The 20,466-nt window shown below is 35.3% G+C and overlaps 1 long non-coding RNA gene across 3 annotated transcripts in view; it reads right to left on the reverse strand.

Moving 5' to 3' along the window:
* LOC145511728 (uncharacterized) overlaps positions 1-10,921 on the reverse strand; it is an 878,639-nt gene extending 867,718 nt beyond the window's left edge. For all 3 annotated transcript variants that reach the window (XR_014058108.1, XR_014058109.1, XR_014058110.1), the window contains exon 1: positions 10,653-10,921. This is a non-coding gene — a long non-coding RNA (uncharacterized LOC145511728). The remainder of the gene's footprint in view (positions 1-10,652) is intronic.
* Positions 10,922-20,466: the final 9,545 nt, after the last annotated feature.

Raw genomic sequence — 20,466 nt, forward strand, 5'->3', positions numbered from 1 at the left:
CCATCATTGTTATAGTAAAAGCCATTAGACCCAAAACAATAAATTCCTGTCAAAGAAAATTCACTAGATATTGTGCTGACTTCAAAGTATTCTGAGAGAGCCAATCAAAAAATCATGAGAGACATTGTGGATGTGATTAAAAAAAAAAAAAAAAAAGGGTCTGTGTGTGGGGGGCAGGGTGGTGAAGGATGTTGGGTACATTCAAGAGCTAATAGACACCACAACAGAGAGATTAACAAAAGACACCTTGCTGGAGGTGAGTGTTCTGAGCCAGTGCCAGACCAGGAAGAAGATGTAGAAGCAGCAGTGCCAGACAACTAATTGAGATGAGACAATCTAGCAGAAGGGTTCTGACTTTTCAAGATGCTTTGACTTCTTTTATGACATGGATGCTTTGATGATATGGGCACTAAAACTACAGCAAAGAGTAGAAGAGGAATTGGTACTGTATACAAATATTTTTAGAGAAATGAAAAAAAAAGTCAGAAATTGTAATGTATTTCCATAAAGTTACACTGAATGTGTCTGCCTCGCCTTTGACCTTTTCCACCAATTCTGCCTCTGCCATCCCTGAAAAATCAATACCAATCCCTCTTTTTCCTCCTCCTTAGTCTAGTCAACATGAAGACAATGAGGACGAAGATCTTTATGATGATCCACTTCCACTTAATATATAGTAAATAATCATGAGGCCATACATTTGTATGATACATTTGTGTATCTTTGTGTGAAGATTTAATAACTGTATAGCAAAATTGTGAGACATTTTTGCATCATTATCTAAGTTTTCATTGTGTACAAGCCTTGTATTGAAGATGATAGCCTATCCTACATAGGCATAAAGTAAGTGGTGTTGATATAAAATTAGTAATGTGTTAGCTTCTTTACTATTTTATAGCTTTGCTTTCAAAGAATTACATTACTATAGCATGTGATACTCTATCATAATTGGAGAAACTACATGTCAGCCTATCATCACAAGTGCTTTTTTTAAGAAATGAAACAATGCTTCCAATACTGTCTTACACATATGTCTAATATCCTATACCATAAAATGTTCAATGATTTCTTCATTAGCATTTAGGCCAGACTACCATAAACAAAGCACATGGCTTCTTCTTTGTTATCAGTGCAGGAATTGCTATACTTGTAAATAAATATGAATTTCTTTTCCCCCCAATAAATTTTCTTTTCCATTTGTTTTTTAAAATCTTTATTGGAGTACAGTTGCTTTACAATGCTGTGTTAGTCTACTGTACAGCAAAGCAAATCAGCTATATGTATATGTATATCCCTTATCACCTTTTTAAAAATTAATTTTAATTGGAGGATAATTACTTTACAATACTGTGGTGGGTTTCCCCCCATTTACCCTCTAATTTTTGATGTCTAGTGTTAGTAATGCACTTTCCTGGTGGTTCAGACAGTAAAGAACCCACCTACAATGTGGGAGACCTGGGTTTGATCCCTGGGTTGGGAAGATTGCCTGGAGGAGGGCATGGCAACTCACTCCAGTATTCTTGTCTGGAGAATCCCATGGACAGAGGAACCTGGCAGGTCACTGTCCATGGGGTCGCAAAGAGTCAGACACAATTGAGCCATGTTAATAGCACATATTACATACTACATGTTAATAATACATATAGCAATATATAGTATTTTGAATCGTATAAAACAATATTGATATATGTACTGATAGGCAACTTATTTTGTAAACAGATGTAAAATTATGGTATCAATAAATACAACCCAGTAATATAAATGCATATCTCTTATGATTCTCTTAATAAAATTTTCTTTGATCTATATTACTTTATCTAGATTACTACATTACTGTGAAATCTGTATGCAGGTCAAGAAGCAACAGTTAGAACTGGACATGGAACAACAGACTGGTTCCAAATCGGGAAAGGAGTACATCAAGGCTGTATATTGTCACCCTGCTTATTTAACTTATATGCATAGTAACTCTTGCAAAATGCTGGGCTGGATGAAGCACAAGCTGGAATCAAGATTGCTTGGAAAAATTTCAACAACCTCAGATACACAGATGACACCATCTTTATGGCAGAAACTGAAGAAGAACTACAGAGCCTCTTGATGAAAGTGAAAAGAGGAGAGTGAAAAAATTGGCTTAAAATTCAACATTCAGAAACTAAGGTCACGGCATCTAGTCCCATCACTTTATGGCAAATAGATGGGAAAACAATGAAAACAGTAAGAGACATTATTTTTTTGTGGGGCTCCAAAATCACTGCAGATGGTGACTGCAGCCATGAAATGAAAAGACTCTTGGCTCCTTGGAAGAAAAGCTATGACCAAACTGGACAGCTTATTAAAAACCAGAGACATTACTTTACCAGCAAAGGTCTGTGTAGTCAAAGCCATGGTTTTTCCGGTAGTCATGTATGGATGTGAGAATTGGACTCTAAAGAAAGCTGAGTTCTGAAGAATTGATGCTTTTGAACTGTGGTGTTCGAGAAGACTCTTGAGAGTCCCTTGGACTCCAAGGAGATCCAACCAGTCAATGCTAAAGGAGATCAGCCCTGAATATCCAATGGAAGGATTGATGCTGAAGCTGAAACGCCAATATTTTGGCCACCTGATGCAAAGAACTGACTCATTTGTAAGGACCCTGATGCTGGGAAACATTGAAGGCAGGAGGAGAAGGGGACGAGAGAGGATGAGATGGTTGGATGGCATCACCGACGTGATGGACATGAGTTTGAATATGCTCCAGGAATTGGTGTGGACAGAGAGGCCTGACGTGCTGCAGTCCATGAGGTGACAAAGAGTTGGACATGACTAATCGACTGAACTGAACTGAGATTACTTTATTATAAGAACATAGTATATAATATATATAACATACAAATATGTGTTAGTTGACTGCTTATGTTATTAGTAAGGCTTTCAGTTAACAATAGGCTATTAATAAACTTTTGGAGGCGTCAAAGTTATATGCAGTTTTCAACTGTGTGGGAAGTCAGTAACTCAACTCAACCCTAGGATCGTTCAAATGTAAACTGTATAGTAAAATACTAATAATTAATGGCAATTATGAACTTGAGTTACACTATCAGCACAGATGACTGTCATTAACTAACTGAAAAAACAAATTACACAAAACTACTTGTTTTAACTTTAAATCTACAGTGCAAAAACATAAAATGTTTGTGGCTGCAAACATATGTTATAAAGGTTTGAGAACATCTATGGAAATGTAATACTATCATCCTTTGTGAATGAAGGAATGAAGAGGAATGGAAATGAATTAGGGAGTTTTAAACGTGCTTCAATACCTTGTGTGCTTTATATCTTAAGCTGGGTTTTAAACCATGTATGTGTACAATATTATACTCTGGTATTTCTTTGAAAAAATAATGATAATATAAAATAGTATAACATGCTCATCTTTTAAAATTCTATTAATGGTTTTCAGTTTAGGAAGAAAGATATTTTTAAAAAATCAGAAATGACAAAATTTATTTATGTTGCAATAAAACTGTACAGTGTGTCTAATAACAAGACCATGAGCTTTTTATCTGCCTTCTGTAGCCTCAGTGCAGTCTAACAAATTGTAGTGATGACAGCCACTGAATATTGCTCAATATCTGAACTATAATTAAGATGATTTTGAGATTAAAAAGGTAACACTATGGTGTTTTTTTTAAAATAATTGTTACTTTCTTTCTAATACTTTTCAAATAGAGATGCAAATTAAATGAGGATATTTCTTTAGAACTAAGCTTTTACTCTTAACTCTGGGTTTGTCTAATATCCAATTTAGCAAAGAATATCTACTACTCATACAGTGAATCATAGATAATCTTTAACTACTATATGATTTATAATGCATCTTCCTGTTGGGTATCATCTCTGTGCAATTATTTTTATTTGTGGAGAAAATCAAATATTATGCACTGTTGTCTTTAGGAAGGCTAAATCTCATATAGAGCAAATGACTTAGAAAATATTACCATCACAAGAGGATAAAGAATATTTACCTAAAGTATTTTTGGTTTTTATATGACCAGGTTGTCATTTTCCGTCTCTTGCCTCATCACTACCACTATCCAATACTTTCCCTACCCTTCTCAACACACACCCCCACACACACCCCCCCACACACATACCTTCACTTAAGACTTTAGCACTTGTTGTAGCCTCTATCCAAAATCTTAAATTATCCTGCTATAACTTCCTATTCTACAAAGATTCATAACCAGTTCTCAAGTACATCATCTCTATGTCTCTGAGGACCGCTTCCTCCACTCATTCTGACATCCCAAGTATCTTGATCTTTTAATATATTCAATCTATTATTTTTACTACGTGTTTTACAAGCTTACTAGGAATTTCAGACCACTGATACTATTTTTTTTTAATTTCCTCCTTCTATTCACAAATTTTTAAAATGAGTTCTACACACCTTTTGTTCATTTATTCTCTTTTATTCTGCAACCCCTTTCCTATGAAAGTTAAATCTTACCACTTTACTGAAATCATTTTCAAATATAATCAATCAACATCATGTTACCAAACCCAAGAAATACTTTGAATCCACATCTTCTTTAACTATTTAAAAATTTTAAAGATAAAAATTTTATTTCATCCTTGTGACATATTTAATTGCACTCTATATTTTATATATAAATTTATAAGAATATTATTTTCTTATTTTAGTGCCTATTTTTTGTCTACTTGATTGAAACCCTCATGATTTTCAGTTTTGTACCATTTTCCAGGTAGCTGACAATAATGTCATCAATGTTGAGTAAATTTTGGCTGACACAGCTTGCCATTTCTTACTTCTTGAGTTCTTTCTTGACTTTAGTGACATCACAATTTTCTAATTTTTCTCCTATACCCACAGATTTTCTTTCTCTGACTCCTTAAAAATGACTCCTCCTCCTAAAACGACACATGACAGAATTCTTTTGAACTTTATCCAAAATCATCTTTTCTCTTCAGGCCAATCTCTCTAATTAGATGATATTATTCACCCTATCAGTTTTAATTATAAGAATATACTAAGGACACTAGCATTTATATAACCTCTCTTCTTTAGGTGTCTCACTACGCATGCTTAGATGATATTTATTCATTATTTCAAAAAGGTTTGTATTCTCCAAAATGTCTGCTGTACTATATGGTGAAAAGATATGGAATAAAAACTTCAAAAGAATGGTAACTACACATTTTTAAGACTTAAAATATTTATAATGTTTCACTAAATAGATATATCTCTAAATTTTTCTTAAAAGCAGTAATCACATAATTTTTTTTTTTTTTGATGTGGGCTTCTTTTTTTAAAATCTTGATTTGTGTTAGAATATTGCTTTCTACTTTAAGATTTGGTTTTTGGCTGCAAGGCATGTGGGATCTTAGCCTCCCATCCAAGGATTTAACCTTCACTGGCTGCATTAGAAGGCAAAGTCTTTACCACTGGACCTGCAGGGAAGTCCCTTTTACTATTTTATATATTTACATACTGTCATATATTTTATATATTACATTTAGCATTATTTTGTATTTGACATTGTATTCATCTTGATTTATGAAAACTTGGAGAATTCCTACTCTTTATTTTGTGAAGGAATCTGGGCATACAGAGACTAAAAAAATTAGTTTAAAAAATAAGATGAAGAGATTTAAAAATTAATGCTATGGCAAGATGCATATACACATGCTGTCTTTATTGTTGGTTAGCTGTTGTGTCCTACTCTTTGAGACTCCATGGAATATAGCACACCAGGCTCCTCTGTCCATGGGATTTCTCAGGCAAGAATGGGTTGCCATTTCCTTCTCCAATATAATGCATACTTTACTAAATAGAAAGTAGCGTTTGATGAATTAATACAATATTCATCATAACAATAGTGGACTTTTCTAGTAATAAAAAGCCTGTGATATAAATATAGCAATATCAAGAAAATTAAGATGATAGAAAATAAAATAGGATAGTGTGATTTGACTACTTTTTCTATATTTATGCATTATATTTCTTAGAGAAGAATCAAATCAACAAAATTGGAAATGAAAAAAGAGATGTTACAACAGACAATGCAGAAATACAAAGGATTATAAGAGACTATTATGAACAACTATATGGTAACAAAATGGATAATCTGGAAGAAATGGACAGATTCTTAGATAAGTTCAATCTTCCAAGACTGAACCAGGAAGAAACAGAAATTATGAACAACCCAAATACAAGTACTGAAATTGAAGCTGGGATCAAAATTCCACCCCCCGCCCTCCCCAAAAAAAGACCAGGACCAGATGGGTTCACTGGAGAATTCTATCAAACACTTAGAGAAGAGATAATGCCTATCCTTCTAAAACTCTTCCAAAAAATTGCAGAGGAAGAAACACTTCCAAACTCTTTCTATGAGGCCACCATCACCTGGATACCAAAACCAGACAAGACAATGCAAAAAAAGAAAACTACAGGCCAATATCACTGATGAACATAGATGCAAAAACCCTCAAAAAAACCTTAGCAAACAGAATTCAGCATCACATCAAAAAGCTCATACCATGATCAAGTTGGGTTTATTCCAGGAATGCAAGGATTCTTCAATATATGCAAATCAACCAATATGATACACCATATTAACAAATTAAAAAATAAGAACGCTATGATAATCTCAATAGATGCAGAAAAAGCCTTTGACAAAATTCAGCACCCATTTATGATTAAAACTCTTCAAAAAATGGGCATAGAAGGAACCTACCTCAACATAGTAAAGGCCATATATGATAAGCCTACAGCAAACATTATTCTCAATGCTTAAAAACTGAAAGCACCCCTCCTTAAGATCAGGAAGAAGATAAGGGTGTCCATTTTCACCACTATTATTCAACATAGTTCAGGAGGTCCTAGCTACAGCAATCAGAGAAGAAAAAGAAATAAAAGGAATCAAGAGCAGAAAAGAAGAGGTAAAGCTCTCACTGTAGATGACATGATATTGTACACAGAAAACCCTAAAGATAGTATCAGAAAATTACTAGAGCTAATCAGTGAAACAGCAAAGCTGCAGTATACAAAATCAATAAACAATTATTTGCATTTCTATACACTGGGGGCTTCCCTTGTAGCTCAGTTGGTAAAGAGTCTGCCTACAATGCAGGAGACCTGGATTCGATTCCTGGGTTGAGAAGATCCCCTGGAGAAGAAAATGGCAACCCATTCCAGTATTCTTGCCTAGAGAATCCCCTGGAGCCTGCCAGGATCCTCTGTCCATGAGGTTGCAAGAGTCAGACACAACTTAGCAGCTAAACTACTACTATTACTACTATATACTAACAATGAAAAATCAGAAAGAGAAATTAAGAAATCAATCCCACTCACCATTGCAACAAAAAGAATTAAATACGTAGGAATAAACTTACCCAAGGAGACAAAAGAACTGTACACAGAAAATTATAAGATGCTGATGAAAGAAATCAAAGACGACATAAACAGATGGAGAGATATTACATGTTCCTAGGTAGGAAGAATCAATATTGTGAAAATGACAATACTACCAAATGAAATCTACAGATTCAATGTGATACCTATCAAATTACCAATGGCATTTTTCACAGAACTAGAACAAAAAATTTTACAATTCATATGGAAACACAAAAGACCCCGAATTTCCAAAGCAGTCTTGAGAAAAAATGAAGCTGGAGGAATCAAGCTTCCTGACTTCAGATTATACTACAAAGCTACAGTCATGAAGATAGTATGGTACTGGCACAAAAACAGAAATATAGACCAATGGAACAAGATAGAAAGTCCATAAATAAACCCCTGCACCTATGGGTACCTTATTTTTGACAAACAAGGCAAGAGTATACAGTGGGGGCAAAGACAGCCTCTTCAATAAATGGTGCTGGGAAAACTGGACAGGTACATGTAAAAAAATGAAGTTAGAACACTTCCTAACACCACAAACAAAGATAAACTCAAAATGGATTAAAGACCTCAATGTAAGACCAGAAATTATAAAACTGTTAGAGGAAAACATAGGCAGAACCCTTGATGACATAAATCAAAGCAAGATCCTCTATGATCCACCTCCTAGAGTAACAGAAATAAAAACAAAACTAAACAAGTCAGACCTGATTAAACTTAATCAGGAAAGGAAACTATAAGCAAGGTGAAAAGACAACCCTCAGAATGGGAGAAAATAATAGCAAATGAAACAACTGACAAAGGATTAGTTTCCAAAATACACAAGCAGCTCATACAACTCAAAGACAGAAAAACAACCCAATCAAAAAGTGGGAAAAAGACCTAAACAAACATTTCTCCAAAGAAGATGTACAGATGGCTAACAAACACATGAACAGATGCTGAACATCGATCATTATTGCTGCTGCTGCTGCTGCTGCTAAGTCGCTTCAGTCGTGTCCGACTCTGTGCGACCCCATAGACAGCAGCCCACCAGGCTCCCCCGTCTCTGGGATTCTCCAGGCAAGAATACTGGAGTGGGTTGCCATTTCCTTCTCCAATGCATGAAAGGGAAAAGTGAAAGTGAAGTCGCTCAGTCGTGTCCTACTCTTAGCGACCCCATGGACTGTAGCATACCAGCCTCCTCCATCCATGGGATTTTCCAGGCAAGAGTACTGGAGTGGGGTGCCATTGCCTTCTCTGTCGATCATATATATCAAAACCACAATGAGATATCACCTTACACAGGTCAGAATAGCCCTTATCAAAAAGTCTACAAACAACAAATGATGGAGAGGGTATGGAGAAAAGGGAACACTCTTGCACTGCAGGTGGGAAAGTAAATTGATACAGCCACTATGCAAGACGGTATGGAGATTCCTTAAAAAACAAGGAATAAAAGCACCATATGACCTGGCAATTCCACTCCTAGGCATATACCCTGAGGAAACCAAAATTGAAAAAGACACATGTACCCCATTGTTCATTGCAGCACTGTTTACAATATTTAGAACACAGAAGCAACCTAGATGTCCATCGACAGATGAATGAATAAAGAAGTTGTGGTACATATACACAATGTAATATAACTCAGCCATAAACAGGAACGAATTTGAGGCAGGTCTGATGAGGTGGATGAACCTAGAACCTATTATGCAGAGCGAAGTGAGTCAGAAAGAGAAAGATAAATATCATATTCTAACACACATATACAGAATATAGAAAAATAGTACTGAAGAATTTGTTTACAGGGCAGCAATGGGGAAACAAACACAGAGAACAGACTTAAGGACATGGGCAGAGGAGAGGAGCAGGTGAGATGTATGGAAAGAGTAACATGGAAACTTACATTACCATATGTAAAATAGACAGCCAACAGGAATTTGCTGTCTAGCTCAGGAAACTCACACAGGGGCTCTGTATCAACCTAGAGGGGTGGGATGGGCAGGGAGATGGGAGGGAGGTTCACAAAGGAGGGGATGTGTGTGTACCTATGGCTGATTCATGTTGAGGTTTGACAGAAAACTGTAAAATTCTGTAAAGCAATTATCCTTCAATAAAAAGTAAATTAAAAAAAATCTTATAACTAAACTGCTCATCCCATATATAAAAGTCAACAAGAAGTTAAAAAGTTTTTACTTTGTGAACTCTTAGTTTCTCTGTAGTTTAAGAGCTGACCAACACAGTTGCATCCCTTTCTCTAATGGAGACAACAGTGAGACAGAAGTCTGTCTGAAACATGTATGTAGATCTGACTTCAAAAACTTTTGACTATGTACCTGAATCAGTTACCCTCAACAGTCAAAGGCAGTGTTCATTATGGATATTAAAATACTGCTTTATTATGTAATAGCATTATAAATTAAAATAACAACCCATTCATATGTACAAGTCAGAAGTCAGTTATACTTTTTCAGAATAATCACTGCTTACTTTATTAGAATCATTTTGACTGCTACCATGTAGAGCTTATATATGGAATTTCTTAGTAAAAATTTAATTACTAATTTTGGCACATTAATAGTGCCAGTTTAAAAAATATATCTCATCCTTGATCCTCTATTAATTTGGTGAGATTTTCTATTATGTAAAATGAGCTAATTAAGAGTAAAAATTTAAGTAACGTTTTTCAACTTCGCTCACAAAAGGTTGCAATTATGACATAGATAATTGTAACAAAAGTTACGTGTTTTGGTGTGTTTTTTCTTTCTTGAAAGGTGACCGAACAGAAAACAAAAATAAAATATAGCCACTATCATCACCAATTTCCAGAAGTTCAAAACGCTTTTACCTCTGCTGTTTGCTATAAATTCATTTAGACTAGAATTGCATAAAGCTAAATCTGAATCTTGTTTTAGAAGTCAGTGATGGGGAACTAATGATATATTTGGTCTGTTATATTAATTAAACAGGGAGGCCATTCACTGATGTGGCTCTAATACCTTGGCTGCTTACTGTAAGCAAACCAAAATCTAAGCCTGTAAAAGCCTTAAGGCTGTGCAATCAAAATGCTAAGGATAACCAAGTCCAAACGTCCGGGAGGCCACAAGCTATAGCCACTCAATTTTCTTACTTTGTTTCTACCTTCCTTCTATAAAAGTCGCTCTCGCAGTTCCGGTCAGGTGGAACATTAGAAACCATTTCGGGCTTGGCACTGTCGAGTCAAATAGATTTTTGCTCAAAAAAATTCTTAAATTTTAAAATATACCTCAGTTCCTCTTCACAATTCTGCTATCCAGAGAAGGGACCGAAAAAGCCTCCTGAAGGTCGCCAGGAGCAACAAGCAACCAGGCTGAGGTACCTTTAAGCTGCTTGAGAACCCCGCTTTCTCGCTGCCTCAAAATGGTTCGTAATTAAACTCTCAGATACCAGATTTTAGCTCTGCAGCCTATTTATAATGAGCTTTCAGACTTAGTTTGGGCACTTCTTTCTCCAGACTGGGTCCAGAAACCACTTAAGTCTGACTGGGTCGGACTCAAAAGTCTGACTGGTTCCGGGTCAGACGGGGATCCAATTTAGAAACGGAACTGGTTCCGGGGTCAGACTGAGTCCGACCTAAAATCCGGCTGGGTCAAAGTCGGTCCAAATTAAAGCGAACTGGTTGTAGTGTGAGGCCTCAGGTAAATTAAAATTTGTTTTAAGGCTGAACCGGCAGTTTAAATTTACCACAGATAATCATGAATCACGGTAGCTGCAATGCGGGAAGTTGAACCGTCTCAGGTAAGCTTATCTGTTTCTGAAGTTAGAGAAAAACATTTTCCTCTACGTCACTTGCATTATTACTTTATAATTTCCTTTATATTATTATTTACTTTATAATGGTGTAAAGGCAAACATGTCACTAAGTAATCTCCATTTTCTTTGTACTGTGAAGTAGTCTTTTTTTTTTTTTTTCTTTTGAAGTGTATTGGAATCAGATTAAGTATCTTTGAGGACGTGGGGAATTGCCTTTCAGAGTACGTGTGCGCGTGTCCCTTGCCAGTGTGTACCCGCTCTAAGTCGCTTCTGTCCATGGGAGGCTCCAGGCAAGAACGCTGGGGTGGGTTGCCATGCCCTTCTCCAAGGGTTCTTCCCGACCCAGGGATAGAACCTTGGTCCCTGTGTCTCCTACATTGGCAGGAGGGTTTTTTGTTTGTTTTTTTTTATCACCAGTAGCCCACCGTGGGGAGAAGGCAATGGCACCCCACTCCAGTCCTCTTGCCTGGAAAGTCCCATGGACAGGGGAGCCTGGTAGGCTACAGTCCATGGGGTCGCAAAGAGTCGGACACGACTGAGTGACTTCACTTTCACTTTTCCCTTTCATGCACTGGAGAAGGAAATGGCAACCCACTCCAGTATTCTTGCCTGGAGGATCCCAGGGACGGCGGAGCCTGGTGGGCTGCCGTCTATGGGGTCGCACAGAGTCGGACACGACTGAAGCGACTTAGCAGCAGCAGCCCACCGGGGAAGCCCTTTTCGGACTATGAGGCGGAGGGGCGGAAATACCTACCCTTCAAAAAAAATCACAATCTCATGTATACACTGCTATACTTAAAATGGATGACCTACAAGGACGTCCTTGTGTAGCACAAGCTTTGCTCAGTTATGTGGCAGCCCAGATGGGAGGGGAGTTTGGGGCAGAATGAATACATGTATGTGTATGGCTGAGTGCCTTTGCTGCTCACCTGAAACTATCACAACGTTGCTAATCAGTTATACCCCATAACAAAATTTTTTTTTTTTTTTAAGAAGAGAATAGGAGAATAGGACGCAGATTGAAAGAGAAACACCAGCACACAGAGATCTAAGACCTTGTGAAGGTACAGCAAGAAGGGGCTATTGACAAGCAATGGAGAGAGGCAACAGAGGAAACCAGCTCTGCCCTCAATTTGATCTTGAATTTCAGCCTACAGAAGCTGAGAAAATTAATTTCTGTTGTTTAAATCCCCTAGTTTGGGTATGTTGTTATGGCAGCCCTGGCAAGCTAATACATAAACATTAGGTGGGGTAGTGGTTGTTTTGGTTATGAGAATAAGAAAAATTGATTTTATTTATTAGACATACAAAACATAGGTTTATAAGGAAAGAATGAAAAATATAAAAGACAAAATTCAGTTAGGATTTTGAATTCATTTTATATTAATATGCCAAGTATAATCTGTTTATATACTAACCCAATTATCTATATATTTTACATTCCTTGAAAGAAAAAAGGAGGCAACTTCAAACCTGTAATAAATATTTAATATGTCCAAAAAATGTATTTCATTGTTAAGCTTTGGTGGATAGATGTTTGTCTAGAACAGTGCTTTAAAAAATTACTATTAATCTTTTAGGCTTAATTAAATAAAAACAATAAGGTTGGGAGATAAAACAAGATTTGTCATATAAAAAAGTCACACTCTACCATGACAGATGAAAATTGTTATGAGAATATATTTTATTAAATAAAATATTATAAATTACAGTTTAAGAAAATAATAGATTATCATCCCTTGACTTTTTGGTCTAAAAATCTGGTGTTTACTACAGAGGGATTTGTTATTTTAACTGTTTCACTTCCAGAATTCCAAAATTAATGGTGAATATTCAACACATAATGTCATAAAGAGTGTGCTATCTTCCCTCCTCTGCTAATTGATGGTCTTATTATTAGTGGTATATTTCCTTCAAATATGTGACCAAAAATCTTTCATGAGGACACAACCCACTTTTTTTTCTACTTTTTAACAAGGTCGTGTTACTCAAATACACTACATTGTGACATCTCTGATTGTATGCAAAGAACATCTGCAGTGATTTTGGAGCCCAGAAAAATAAAGTCAGCCACTGTTTCCCCATCTATTTGCCATGAAGTGATGGGACCGGATGCCATGATCTTAGTTTTCTGAATGTTGAGCTTTAAGCCAACTTTTTCACTTTCCTCTTTCACTTTCATCAAGAGGCTCTTTAGTTCTTCACTTTATGCCATAAGGGTGGTATCATCTGCATATCTGAGGTTATTGATATTTCTCCCAGCAATCTTTATTCCAGCTTGTGCTTCCTCCAGCCCAGTGTTTCTCATGATGTACTCTGCATATAAGTTAAATAAGCAGGGTGACAATACACAGCCTTGACGTACTCCTTTTCCTATTTGGAACCAGTCGGTTGTTCCATGTCCAGTTCTAACTGTTGCTTCCTGACCTGCATACACGTTTCTCAAGAGGCAGGTCAGGTGGTCTGGTATGCCCATCTGTTTCGGAATTTTCCAGTTTATTGTGATCCACACAGTCAAAGGCTTTGGCATAGTCAATAAAGCAGAAATAGATGTTTTTTGAAACTCTCTTGCGTTTCGATGATCCAGCGAATGTTGGCAACTTGATCTCTGGTTCTTCTGCCTTTTCCAAAACCAACTTGAACTGGAAGTTCACAGTCCATGTATTGCTGAAGCCTGGCTTGGAGAATTTTGAGCATTACTTTACTAGCGTGTGAGATGAGTGCATTTGTGTGGCAGTTTGAGCATTCTTTCACATTGCCTTTCTTTGAGATTGGAATGAAAACTGACTTTTTCCAGTCCTGTGGCCACTGCTGAGTTTTCTAAACTTTGGTAGGGTTGGTCATTTTTCTGCCTCCTGTGCCTACTACAGTGATCAATATTTTGCCAATATCTATCTGCTTTCCCCCATACCCAGACTTTTTTCTTTATATGTTCATTTGCTTCAGTTTTATTTTTAAGCAAATCTCAGACTTCACATCACTCTACAGATAAACAGTTCTGTGTGTATCTCAGAATGTAAGGACATTTTGTTTAAACATAATCAAACAAAGTAATAATTCTGTGTTGTTGCTGTTCAGTCGTCCAGTCGTGTCCAACTCTTTGTGACCCCATGGACTGCAGCACACTATTATCTAAAACCTGGTCAATTTCTAATGCTTCCTCATTATCTTAAAAATGTCTTCTACAATCCATGAGAGAGTCAAGATCATAATAAGTTTCATATGTTTTATTTGGTTGCTGTGTCTTAAATTTCCTTTATAACCATTCCCTATCTGTGTGTGTGTTTTTTTTTTTTTCCCTCATGTCATATAATGGTTGATGCTGCTTAATTGTGTACTCCTTAGAATTTCCCAAACTCTGAATTTGGCTGATTACAGCTTCATAGCATGGGCTTCCCTGATAGTTCAGTTGGTAAAGAATCCACCTGCAATGTGGAAGAGCCTGGTTTGATCCCTGGGTTGGATAGATTCCCTGGAGCCTCCTATGGAGGCTACCTGCTCCATAGGTTACTATGAACCTTTATTCTTTATATTGCCTAGAAACTGCTATTTAGATTCCTGTGTTACTTGTCCCTGCCCCTTACGCCCATCCTTTCAATAATATATAATTGTAGTGTGTATAGTTCATATTGTATCACATTAGGTAATACATGTGATTGTCTCACTTTTAGTGCGTTAAGAATGATTAATAAATTCAGGAATTGTCAGCCTGATCTATTATAGAATTCCTCATTAACTTTATCTAATGACTTCAGCAGTTGATAATAGTTGCCTAGGTATTTTGAGACTACCTTTCAGGACCTTCTGTCATCACATTTAACACTGTTCAGTGTTCTATGAAAATTAACTTATGTGTACTTTCCAGGGGTTTAATTAGTGGGGAAAAGGAGGTACATTGGTAGCTATCTTACCTGTCTACAGAAATGTAAGGCTATCAACTTATTTCTCCACTACTTGCCACCTTAACTTTGAGTTTCTAATCCATCACAGTTTTGCTGTGTTTTCAAAGGGAATACAGCAATATCACTGATAATCTTTACAGAGATAATATTCCTGATACTGTTACAGAGAATTCCTATATTGTGTGTGATGGGACGTAGTTATTATTTTTTTTCTTTGAGCATCTCCACAGAAACTGAATCCAGAGAAATTGTTTTGAAAAATATTACCTTTGTTTGTATCATATGATTTAATCTCCTTTAAAAGATACCATTATCCTTATATAGGAAAAGATTGGATGATTATGTTTCTTTTTTTTTTTTTAGTGTCTAAAATATGCCAAGGTATTTCACACTATATTGCAGCAAAATTCTAATTGCATACTCTAATTATCTAATTAGTATAAGTACTGTACATGAAAATTGTGAACTAGGACATATAATTAATAGTGAATAGGTATTAATAATTGGCATCTATAATGTCTGTGTTTATGCTTTATCTTGTTACTAAACAAGTGTAGCTTAATCATTTTATAAATATAGAGGTTTCAAAAGTCTTATATTGTGGACACTAATTTGATGGTCAAAAAAAAAGAATGAGCATATTAATCAGTTAATGACTTTGGTCGTGAAAGCTATTTTTTGAATTGCCTCACAAGGGAATAAATTTATTTTATTTTATGAGTACTGAAGCAAGAACTCATTAGTGTAACATTTGATGTTCCAAATTTTCTTGAACATGTTATATAATAGTCCCTAGAGTTTGCATTCCTATTTCTTATTCTTAATTGTAAACATTATAATATAAGGTGAGTAATCTAATATTTTCAACAAAATCTTTGAAATTGGTTTGATAAGTAAATCACTTTTTCAGTAATCAATCCTTTATATGAGAAAAAGAATAAACCCTATATTTGATCATATATTCTAAACTTTCAAAATATGCTTTAGTACATGTGCGTGTTCATATGTCAGTATGAAGCATGTGTGACTGATTTTTATCTTTCAAATGCTCATGTTTAACTTTTAGTGTGCTTCCTATGTGACTGTCACACACATCAGAAATATTTTAGAACTTTTATTTCATTCTTCATGATTGTGAAACATCACAAAGATTCCCTGTGTCACAACTCACTTAAATATCTACAATACTATATATTTGTCCTATGGTATTAAATATTTGCTTTGTTCAGTCTTTAGCATTAATTTCTACTAATATATAATTCTCTTAAAGCTTTCACAACATTGTGTATTTGAGGAATCTTGGTTACAGTACCTAGATCATGATACAGAAACAAATGTATTGATTGATTAAAACTGAAAATATTTCAAAACGGCCATTAATCAATATTTGATATCCAATATTTAACATTTATTATTAAAGTCCAATTTTGTTACTAAATTAAAATTTCTAGTGTCACTTTCCATATTCCCGTGCTCAAGAGCATACATTTTAAAGAATGAATAGCAAGTAGGATACATAATATACTTAATACCCACCTAAGAAAATTCAGCTTTCATTCTATGACTCTGTTCACTATCACTTTTACCACTTTAAATTACTCCCACAAATAACCCCTAATTATCTGCATGCACTTAAAGTCAAGATGGACTGTGCTTACAAAGTCACTTATTATACTCTTATTTCCTGAAGCATTGAGCCCAAGAACAAATTATTCTTGCTCATATCCAGTTTTGTTTTCTTTCTACATTTACCACTATCTAAAATTACCATGTTCTTTTTCTGTTGTTGTTCTTATGAGGTAATAATTTAGTAGTTTATTAGCTATATTCTCTACTTTCAAATCCCTCCACATCTCAATAAACCCATGCCTGCACCAAAATATTTCTGTGAGAAGAGGGACTTTGTCTATCTCTTTTATTACCTTATCCTCCAGTTCTAAAAGCAGTGTTTGGCACAGGAGACATACTAAGTAAACATTTCCTCAATGCTTAGTCTTTGAGATTAATGCATATTTATTTTTCTTCCTTTTCATTAGTGCTGCATGTATTCTTTTAGATGTAGTGTATCTAGTTCTCCTCATTATTGAGTTTTCATCCTGTGACATTATTGATTTGTGTATTTTTCTGTTTGTTCAAGCAGGCAGAATTTTCTGAGCACATTAGTTAGTCAAGACCATTTTGAGTTCCTTCTCACTTCCATTGTAACATGTTGTCTTTCTAAATAATGCCAGGCATACCTGATCATTTGTTCTCTTGAAATTGCAGGTGTAAACTCAGTTAAAGGAGAAATTGAATGTCCTCTCTTGCTCGGCTCTTTGTTTTGCTTGTTGAGTCTGTCTAAAACTATTTTGAGATATTGACAACTAATACATAGTTCTATGAAACTCACAATAGATAGCATTTATGACGTATAAATCTAAAAATTCATGGATAACTCTTTAAATGAGCAAAATTACTTATCTTTTTTCAACTGAAAGTGAAGTTTGCTCAGTCTAGCTCTTTGTGACCACATGATAGTCCATGGGATTCTCCAGGCAAGAACACTGGAGTGGGTTGCCATGCCCTCCTCCAGGGGATCTTCCCAACCTGGGGATTCAACCGAGGTCTCCCACATAGCGAGTGGATTTTTTACCAGCTGAGCCACCAGGGAAGCACTTCATTTCAACTATCTTACCCTAATTTTGTTTTGAAGAAGTTCTGCTTATCATGATATTTGATTTTCAGTTCTATTTAAATCCAACAAGGTACACTGCTATCATTTTCAAAGTAGAATTAATTTATGGATAGTTTTAATGACTGTTTTTTGACATCTACAATGAACTTTTTCTTTTTAATAGTGTCTTCTTATATCCCTGAAATTATAATTTAATATTTGAAAACCACAAAACCACTAATACCATCTTATGCTGAACAATATGATTTGCTATTATTCATTTACATTTCATGTAAAACTGTGTCCAACATAATGAGTGTTTCATCACACTAAAGATGACTTTGACTAGGAAATAATAACAATAGAATAGAATTCTGATGACTATACTGTTTCAGTTTGATTTTCAGACTGTGATGAAACTTATACCCTCTTTTATCATTTCCATTTTAGATATTGATAACTTTCCGAAAGGATTTATTTAGATTTAACCAAAAGTTGCAACATATTTCTCAAAGTATTTGGGTCCTAAGAATTTCCCTTAGTATAGCTCTTTTATTTTTCTTCTTTATTCCGTCTTCACGGAAAATAAAATTTAAATAACGTATAATCTTATTATATTTTCTGGACAAATTAACTGATCAAGATGGGCAATAAGAGAGATTCTATGAGACTTAAAGATCATTTTCAGAAAGAGAATCATTTTTATATGTTTTATGTATGAGGGATATAGTGCGTTTATGGATGGAAAGAAGGAAATATAAAGATGCCTTTTTTTCCCCTTCCACAGATAATAGATATGACATTTCAATAAAATACCAATTAGGTTATTTTTGTAACTTGTCAAAAAAATACAAGATTACATCTGATAAAAGGAAGAGCTATATTAGCTAAAACTATTTAGCGAAAAAATATTAATAATGTGGAACTTTCCCTACTAATAAATAATAGTTAAAAATAAAAGTACATATTATATAAAGTTACAAATATGGTATTTTTCAAATAGTGTGTAAGTATCATCTTCCAGATTAATGGAAAGAATATATATTAGAAACTGATCATAATAGAGTCCCAGGTAAAAGTAGTCTACATATGCAAAATAACTGAAGAATATACACTGAAAAATAAGCAATCGGTTTGCTTTAAGAAACTGAAATTACAAGTAATTTATTTTTATTCTTTTTTTTTCTGTTTTTAAATTGTCTACCAGAAGTGTATACTGCCTTAATAATAAAAGAAAACCTAAGTTCTAAAAAAAAAAAAATTAGTGTTTTAAAAAAATGATAATAATAGAATATAGACCATATGAAAATGCTAATAATAAAATGTGAATCTGACTCCAAGGAAAAATAAATTATTTGTATTTTTTGTAAAATATTTCACCATTGGCTGTTATTTGATCATTGAAAAAACAAGAGAGTTCCAGAAAAACATCTACTTTTGCTTTATTGACTATGCCAAAACCTTTAACTGTGTGGATCACAACAAACTGTGGAAAATTCTTAAAGTAATGGGAAACCAGACCACCTGACCTGTCTCCTGAGAAATCTGTAGGTAGATCAAGAAGCAACAGTTTGAACTGGACATGGAACAACAGACTGGTTCCAAATTGGGAAAGGAGTACATCAAGGCTGTATGTTGTCACCCTGCTTATTTAACTTATATGCAGAGAACATCATGAGAAATGCTGGGATGGATGAGGCACAAACTGGAATCAACATTGCTGGGAGAAATATCAATAACCTCAGATATGCAGATGACACCTCCCTTACGGCAGAAAGCGAAGAAGAACTAAAGAGCCTCTTGAAAGTGAAAGAGAAGAGTGAAAAAGTTGGCTTAAAGCTCAACATTCAGAAAACTAAAATCATGGCACCTGGTCCCATCACTTCATGGCAAATAGATGGGGAAACAGTGGAAACAGTGGCAACTTTAATTTTCTGGGATCCAAAATCCCTGCAGATGGTGATTACAGCCATAAAATTAAAAGACGCTTACTCCTTGGAAGAAAAGTTATGACAAAACTAGACAGCTTATTAAAAAGCAGAGATATTACTTAACCAACAAAGGTCCATCTAGTCAAAGGTATGTTTTTTCCAGTAGTCATGTATGGATGTGAGATTTGGACTATAAAGAAAGGTGAGTGCAGAAGAATTGATGCTTTTGAACTGTGGTGTTGGAGAAGACTCTTGAGAGTCCCTTGGACTGCAAGGAGATCCAACCAGTCCAACCTAAAGGAAATCAGTCCTGAATATTCATTGGAAGTACTGATGCTGAAGCTGAAACTCCAGTACTTTGGCCACCTGGAAAAGATTCTGATGCTGGGAAAGATTGAAGGCGGGAGGAGAAGGGGACGACAGAGGATGAGATGGTTGGATGGCATCACAAATCCGATGGACATGAGTTGAGCAACCTCGGGAGTTAGTGATGGACAGGGAGGCCTGGCATTCTGCTGTCTATGGGATTGCAAAGAGTCGGACACAACTTAATGATTGAACTGAATTGAACTGACAATTAGAATTTGCATTGGTTTTAAAACATCTAATTCAATTTAACCTAAGCTATCACAGAAAGAATAATTGATTCTTTTTAAAAGAAAATAGGCAAAACTCCATTACGTAGATGGTCATTGCAAAGAAGGTTTTTGGACCTTCAGAAAGCAGCAAATGTGGTTACATTCATATGTTATTCAAACTTGTTCAAACTGTTTGCTCAGTTGTGTCTGACTCTTTGCAACC

Source organism: Giraffa tippelskirchi, chromosome 6 (genome assembly GCF_054371585.1).
Source record: "Giraffa tippelskirchi isolate mGirTip1 chromosome 6, T2T-mGirTip1v1.2.pri, whole genome shotgun sequence".
Lineage (NCBI taxonomy): Eukaryota > Metazoa > Chordata > Mammalia > Artiodactyla > Giraffidae > Giraffa > Giraffa tippelskirchi.